General features: G+C 31.9%; 1 pseudogene; it reads left to right on the forward strand.

The window, feature by feature from the left end:
- The first annotated feature begins 1,089 nt into the window (after positions 1-1,089).
- LOC149579974 (large ribosomal subunit protein uL30y-like) lies at positions 1,090-2,721 on the forward strand (annotated as a pseudogene).
- The last annotated feature ends 5,568 nt before the right edge of the window (positions 2,722-8,289 follow it).

The following is an 8,289-nucleotide window of genomic DNA, read 5'->3' on the forward strand; positions in this document are numbered from 1 at the left end:
CAAGATGTCTAATTATGGATAGGATTAAGTCTAGAAATTCCTTATTTTCTTGGACTGTATCAATTATCTTTTAACTTGATTTGAAACCTTCTGCTATAGATATCATTTTATTTATTTGAATATTTTTACTTATTTATTTAAATATTATAATTTATTCTATTTAATTATCGATGTCATGTATAATTATATTATGAAACATTATTCATATAATTATATGATCATAATTATTTAATTTATATGCTCTTTTATTATCATTAAATCAATTCTATTTCTTATAATATTTAATAAAATTGCATTATAATTTATAATTAAATTAATTCATTTATTTTAATTATATTTATTATACGATTAGAGAAAAATAAGGGACATGACAAATATTTAATTGGTATTTTATAAGGCTTTTTTATGAGTCAGGAATCCCAAATTGATGATGTGATGCTTTCAACCATTGATTTTGGCTTACAGAGTTTTGTGACCTATCGTATCTTGCACTCCTCTTGTTTACAATCTTAATATAACTCATGTATAGTACCATATTTATTTCCCTTATGTTACTTATACTATTTTAGGATACCCCACCTACCCCAAGGTCATCGAGAAAGATGAAGAAATCATTGAGGACACCCAAACAAAAAAAAAGTAAATAAGTTCACTACTACATTTGGGCCCGAATTGTGATGGCCACTCGTCGCCCACAAAACAGAACCACAAATTGGCTCCTATCGGATGGGCATCAAACTTTTTCTGTCATAAATTGTGATGACAAGGGATTTGTCATAATTGCGATGGATAAAGTTGTCATAACATGGAAGAAGGAAGGGGCAAGAGTTCATTTTGACATTGTCACAATTTCAACAATAGGTCATCATAATTATGACCCCTTAAGCTTCTAGTCTGTTGTCGCAATTGTGAAGTCCATGCGATAGGTGTATTGTGGAAGTGACATTAATCCATTGGAACTAGTTGTCGTAATTGCGACAGCTGTGCTGTGCAAGTGACAACTAGCCATCAGAACATTTTGTTGCAATTTTGATAGGTAGCCAAATTATTAAGGAAAATAATAATTTAATTTTTTATGTCATTTCAAATATGAGTTCGAAGGAGGCAAAGCTTGTGCTTGAGTCAGTTCTTAGGAAGAGAAAAAGAAATGAAGAATGGGAGAATGACAAGAAGCAATAGTTGGAAGTTGGAAAAGTAAAAAATGCTAAAAATTACAAACTAATATTTAAGAAGGCTGAGGAATATTCAAAAGAGTATACAGAATAGGTAATAAATTGCTTGATTTATGAGTGATGTGTCACCATTCCATCTAGTGTTAAGTGTGTACCTTAATTTTTTTTTTGCAAGTCTTATATCAATTTATGAGTCACCAAGGAGTATGTGGATCCTTTAATAAATTGTTGGGTTTTTTATTGATGTGTCATCTGCCATCTAGGGTCTAGGAATGTATGTTAGTAAGTTTCTTGTGTACTTTGTGACAAAAATCAAGAATAGGAGGCTATCAGATTGAAGAGAGAGAGAGGCACAAATGAAAGGAGGCTTTTATGTTGAGCCAAAAGCTAAGCTATTGTTCATTATTCATATCCATGGGTAAGTAGCTAGTCTATACTATTTATATGCCTTGTACTTTCTTGTTCTTTATATAGTGATAGATTTGGTAGATTATTAGCTCTCTAGTCTATTTTTCATTAAAAAAAGAGCAAATATTTTTTTTCCAAATTTTATTATAATATATTTACATCTCTTCTATTTTAAATAAAGAGGAACACAAAATTATTAGTCTTCCCCAAACTCTAATATAAGTTTTTAAGTAGATTTTTTCATTTATTGAGTTTCATATTTTTCATTTTAATATCAATGACATGCATCCAAAGACAAGAACAATTTTGTGACTTTTGTGTTTGAAGTAGGTTGGTCCTTTTTGAGCTTGACCTGTCTCTTTTGCACTTTTTGTTTCTAATATAGCTGTTAGTGATCACTTTTGGATGTATATACAATATTCTAGCAATATTGACTTATTATGGCACTTGATTTTAAATTTTCAATGGCATGTTTCTAAAAGTGAACAATGCAAAAATGAACATGTTGCCTTGGGTTGAGCCATATGTGACCTTTGGGTATGTTCTTGGTCAGTTATAAGCATTAGGTAGATCAATTTTTTCTTATTTCATAGATTCTTGTGTCTACTATTATTTAATTCTCTTGCTTAATTCTTTCTAGATATCCAAATTTAAAAAGCACAAGAGAGCTAATTTACAAGAGAGGTTATGGAAAGGCTGATAAGCAGGGGATTCATTTGACTGACAACTTTTTCATTGAAAAGGTACTTGTGTTCATGATGCCTTTTTGTGTTAGTCAGTATGCTTTCCTAGCACTTATTATTCCTACCGTGTTTCTTGTGAACAGGTTTTAGGTAAATATGGCATAATATGTAATGAAGATATTATACATGAGATTGTTACTGTTGGCCCTAACTTCACGAAAGCGAACAACTTTTTGTGGCCATTTAAACTCAGTGCTCCATCTGGTGGACTAAAGAAGAAATACAACCACTACATTGAAGGTGGTGATGTTGGCAATTGTGAAAATTTGTACATTAAGATTAGACTGGTCAAGCATCCCAACATTGAACAACCTGCTCTCAAATATATTACACAGCTAGGTTTTGATTTTCAATTCCTACTGGCTAATAGGAAGTCGAAAAACCTAGTTTTGAGATAAAATTAGAAGTCTGGTATTCCAATTCCATTTTGCCAATTTTGAAACAAATGCAAACAAATTCAAAACCAGATTTTGAAAAAGCCAAATCTTGTCATGTTCCACAAATCAAATGAACCGTTATGGATCTCTTCAGGAAAATAAATTGTGAGAAAATTTGTAGCTTCTCAACTTCAATTACTTTAACTACATTTCTGATGTTGGTTTGGGATATGTGGAAGGTTTTACAATACTATTTTACAAATTTATCCTGCCTCAATTTTAAAAGAAGAAATGCAATAACTCCAGCTAGCTTACTTGCCCTAGTGGGCCTTGTGAAACTGAAAAGCTTAGATTGATGCACACAAATTCATGGGGGACTGGTGCATCTAAAAGGACTCCCCAAATTGGAGTTGTTCAATATTAGATGGTTATTATAGAAGAGAAGATGCTCATATGTTCTAAAGTTTTTCCCTTAAATCAATGGTGAATAACATAGCACCCAACTAAGCAAGATACAAACCCTATTAAGGATGTGTTTTATTCTGCTTCTTTCCATAGACTCTTGTACTTGCATAATCACTGATGAGAAAATCCTTATGGAGTTTAAGAAGTCCATCATATTGGATCCTCTCCATTCCATACAAAAATGGGTCCCTAATATTCACTTTTGCAATTAGATTGGTGTTACCTGTGTCCAACAAGCAATACAATACAATTGCTTGAGCTGAAATATATGCAATTAGAGGTTTCCATTTCCTCTTCAATTGGTAATCTCTAATTTCTCACACAACTTTTTCTTTGGACAACAACTATTTTCTAGGTTCAATTGCATGGGAAATGGGAAGACTTCAAAGCTTCAAGGTTTTTTAATTTTTACATCAATCTATTACATGGCTCCATTCGAATGAATTTGACTTCTTGCAAAAACAAGAATTGTTACTAGTTGATAGTTGATTGACTAGAATAATTCCTTCATAGTTGGGTCATCTTACAAATCTCCATTTCCTTTCTCTCAACTCCAATACCATTTCTGCTAACATCCCTCTGTATATTGGAAATCTCTCCTATCTAGAAATATTGTGTATTAGAGATACTTCCCTTGAAATATTATGATTTGTAATCTGCTTGTGGGTCAAAACCTTATAGGCTCCCTATCTATTTTACTACTTTGTAGTTTACATTTTGTAATTTGTAATTAAGTTCTAGGTTCAAATTTAGAACACCGAGAAAAAGAATGAGTATATATTGCACATTGTAATCTATAACATCTAATCAATTAGCAAATTCTATATTTCATGTGAGAGGTAATCCCCAACAATATTTAGGTGCAGACATACTCTTCAAAGGGTCCTACAAAAATCCCTCTAGATAAGTTACTTGTTAGGAAACATACCATGATTCCTTCCAATTACCCAAAAACTCATTGTAATCAAAATTTTGTAAGAAAAATGGCAAGAATAATCATAAAAAAGGAGGTTTTTTTCTTCAACAAATGAGTTATCTTGACAAACTTTTCAAGGTGGAGTGTGTCTCAGTAGAGACATGCTAAGTAACTAGCATTGTGTGTTACTTCTCTACTATAGAAACATGTGTTTCTAATGAGCGTCCACCAAGAGTTCAAACTATATAACTCATATGTTGATCACACTAGTGGAAAAGAAAAAAGCCAAAATGAAACCTTAGCAGACATTTAAAAGTCTCATTTCTTATATCTTTTGTCAATCAGAAAATATTCCAACCATAAAAGAGTGACAATGCTGAAATAGTAAAGACCAAAAAAATGAACAATATATAACATTCTCAACTTCTCACCATACATAGTTCACTTGAAATCAGAAAGATCTTCTTTGGACAATTGTTCATAATTATGTAGATACATTACTTGAAAGCTAACCTACAGGGGTAAATTTTATTTCATTTCAAAGAAGCTCTTTATCAAAAAATTATATGGAAATATGGATAACACATGTCTCATTTAGGTCTCTCAACACCCAAAGTACACAAAAAAAAGAGAATACTATATACTGTATACTATTAATAAAACCATTTATCTCTTATAGACAAGAAAGAACATTAAAATTATGGTTCACTTGCTAGTGGTACTAATAACTAAAATGTTAGATGAGAAATTATCAACCTCCTCTCCTTTTCAGATTCAATTGCAACTTAATTTCCAAATGATGTATAATATTCCCTGTGCATGTTATTGACTCGGTTAGAATATAAGTTGAATTATAGATATAGTTTATAAACTACATACAAAGATACTCTCAATAAATTCAATATGAAAATGAAAAAGAATAACCTAATATCTTATCAGATTATAATAATGCTCAGTAGCATATAACATCAAGAAGGCTTTTAATTGTATTTGCTAAAAAGTCCCTGACACCACAATCACTTGAGTTAATATGTCTTCCATAAGTTACCTTTTTTTTCAGAATAATTTGAAGGTTGTGCCAAAAATTGAATGTCATGGAAGGAATGTCATATTCTGGATGAGATGTATCAGTCATAATTACCAAAAACATAGTTACATCAAAATCTCCAATTAGATTTTTCTTTCCAATATCAAGAACATCCTAAAAGAGAACCAATCAAAACTTTTTAGTTTGAAATCCATTTGACTCATTTGCCACTTATAGAAACCAATAAAATAGACCATTCTTGTTGCTTCTTGAATTAGAAGAAAGACTTGATATCATCTCAATTGGAAAAGATAAAAATAAATGTGAGTAATATAATTATATGAAATACTTCAATTAGATTTTTCCTTCCATGTCTACATATTCTTAATATCAAGAACAATTGACTTTCAAGCAACTTGGTAGGTTCTTTTGGCCTATATTTTCACCTAGTTCTAAATCTTGATATTGTGTTGTGAAAATCCTATTCTTGTCCTAAGTAGCTAGGGTTTTCAATTTTCATGAGATTAGTTGCCCTAGAAAAACCCTAGTTCATAATCCATACCATTGCTTTCATTAAAAACCCTCCTCATGTTTTAAATTCAAGTTTTTGTGCTTATGAAAGACCTTTGAAATTCTAAAGGTGTGACCATGCATCTAAGGTGATTGCATGGTCTGGCTCTTAACATTTTTATGTTGTGACCATGCAAAGTAGTGAGAAATCCCTTTGACACTAGGTCATATTGGTTAGCTTCATAAGGACACTTTACACAACAAATGAGGAAGATGGTTAAGGAAGTAGCAATCACATGGTCATGCAATTAAAAAAAAAAAAAAAAGTTCAAGCAGTGACTACTTGAAAAGAGGTTATTGCTCAATTGTAACCCTCTTGCAGTTCAAAAATCTTGATATGTGGAAGCATCTAAGAAAGGCTTTTAGATTATAAAAATAAAATTATAAGTGCAACTATGTGACCAAGGTTATGAGAATGTTAGTTGTTGTTTCGCTACTTAAGGAGCAGATGCTAAGATAATGAAGCAACTCAACAATGAGTTATGATCACATGGTCAGAGCCTAAAAGGCTTAACACCCTAAGATAATAGTGAAAGAGAGAAATTGGTAGTGTAGGTAATTAAAACTTTGATTGGGCAATCACAAGGCTTAAGTGGTAACAAGAAATATAAGCTGTGACTGAGCAATGTGGTTATAAGAAGTGAATTAAGTGTTCATTCACACAGTCACATAGCTAAGAGATAAACGAGCGAATCCTTTGATCACTTAGTCACACTATTAAAAGAGGCATTAAAAATATAAGCATAAGAAATGCTTAGATCACTCAATCACATAGTTAAATTTCAAAGATGAAAGTGATGTTGCAACTAGGCGAAGCAGTTAAGATCTTGTTAAAAGATCAATGATCGCATGGTCACACTTATAAAGAAATAGAAAAATTAGAAGGCAGCAACAAAGTGATCAATCAAATAAAAATGGTTTCGCATGGTCACAAGAAAGAAATGCTTAAGTTAAGAGTGATCATGTGACTCAGTTAAGTAGATGCTAAGATCTATGAAGGTGCTCATTCGCATGGTTAAGTGCATAAAGCATAAAAAGGGATATGAAGTAGTGATGAGGCTTAGAAGTAGTGATTGTTGGGTCACAATATTGAGAGATTAAGCTCAAAAAATAGACAATAAAGTAGTGACCAAGGGCATTTGTATGATCACAAGCACATTTTCCAAATGATAAAAGAGCCTTGCAAAGTCACAAATAGATAAATATTTTATAGCGTTTGCATGGTTACAACATAGGCTATTAATATAAAAAATGAATCTTGAGAGCTCATGATGATTAAAAAGGTAAGTACTTTTCTGAAAAAGTGCAAGAAAGATTTTCAAAATTCTATCAATACAAGTAGATTTTGACACTTTTGGAGATTTTGAGAATTCTTATGCATGTTGACTTAAAGATGCCATAAATTTTATTCTATTGCTCAAAATTCTATTAAAGAGTTAATGTAATAGATTTCTAATTACAACATTCACAGAATTCAAAACTAAAAAGATTGAGCATGAAGAGTTTTTAGAGTTTTTAGAGTTTACAATTGCAGATAGATTGTTTGAAGAGTTTAATTCAAAACAATGGTGTAAATATAGAAGAACCTTCATAGGGTGTTGAGAAATCAAAACCTAAATTGGCTAGCATGTATGTTGAGGAATGGGTGTATTTCCTCTCAGGGTCATCCCATGCATAAAAAATGAACTCTCACATTTTCAAGGACACATACAACTTTTGTAGGGATGCCACTATACCATAAACCAATAGAATGAATTGTTTTGGTACTTCTACAATAACAAATTTGATAAGTGACCTATTTGTAACCCTTGGATTAGGAACCTAGTGAAATTTATTATGCCAGAGGTTATAGTGGATGTAGACTTGGTAAAAGCTTTAATAAAGTCTTATAATCCAACCACTCATGGATTACATAAGAAAGACATGAGTATACTATGCAAACTAGATAGAGATACTTTTATTGAAGTCTTTGGCCTTGGTGGATCAATGATGAGGCCTATTGAGAAGGACAAGATGAATGAGACCTTCATTAACCAAAAAAAAAAATTCACTGGTAGGGTTATGAGAAGACATATGCCCTAGGCCAAGAAGGAAAGGGTGAACTACCAAAGAAGGTAGGAGGCTTCATACCATTGGAGTTTCTAAGTAAATATTTTCAATACACTATGTTTGGGGTTGACAAAGTAATTAGACTAGATGGAACAATGAATGACCCTAGATATATCTACATCATGGCCTTGGATATACAAGACTCACATCACAATGTAGGGTATGACTTTGTGACACACATAATTAATGTGATGCACAATGAAATTGTTGCTTCTTAAAAGGGAGATATGGGGAGCTTCAATTCTACCATTATTCATTGTTGATGTACATTATCCTATACAAGAACATAGGGCATATTAGTCCAAATTTCATTGAAGGGACTGAGGAAAATAGAGAGAATTTTCACGTGCAACTATGGACTTGATTATGGAAAAGGTTCTATCTTTACTCTAATGCCATTTCTTTTTATTATGAGTTTGTATTTCCTATTTCTAATATGCTAGCTAACATAATAGAGAGGGTACCTAGCAGGGTAAGAATGTTAATAAGACCATTTGCATGC

Source organism: Cupressus sempervirens, chromosome 1 (assembly GCF_028749045.1).
Source record: "Cupressus sempervirens isolate cs-2001-9-10 chromosome 1, ASM2874904v1, whole genome shotgun sequence".
In the NCBI taxonomy this organism is placed as follows: Eukaryota; Viridiplantae; Streptophyta; class Pinopsida; order Cupressales; family Cupressaceae; genus Cupressus; species Cupressus sempervirens.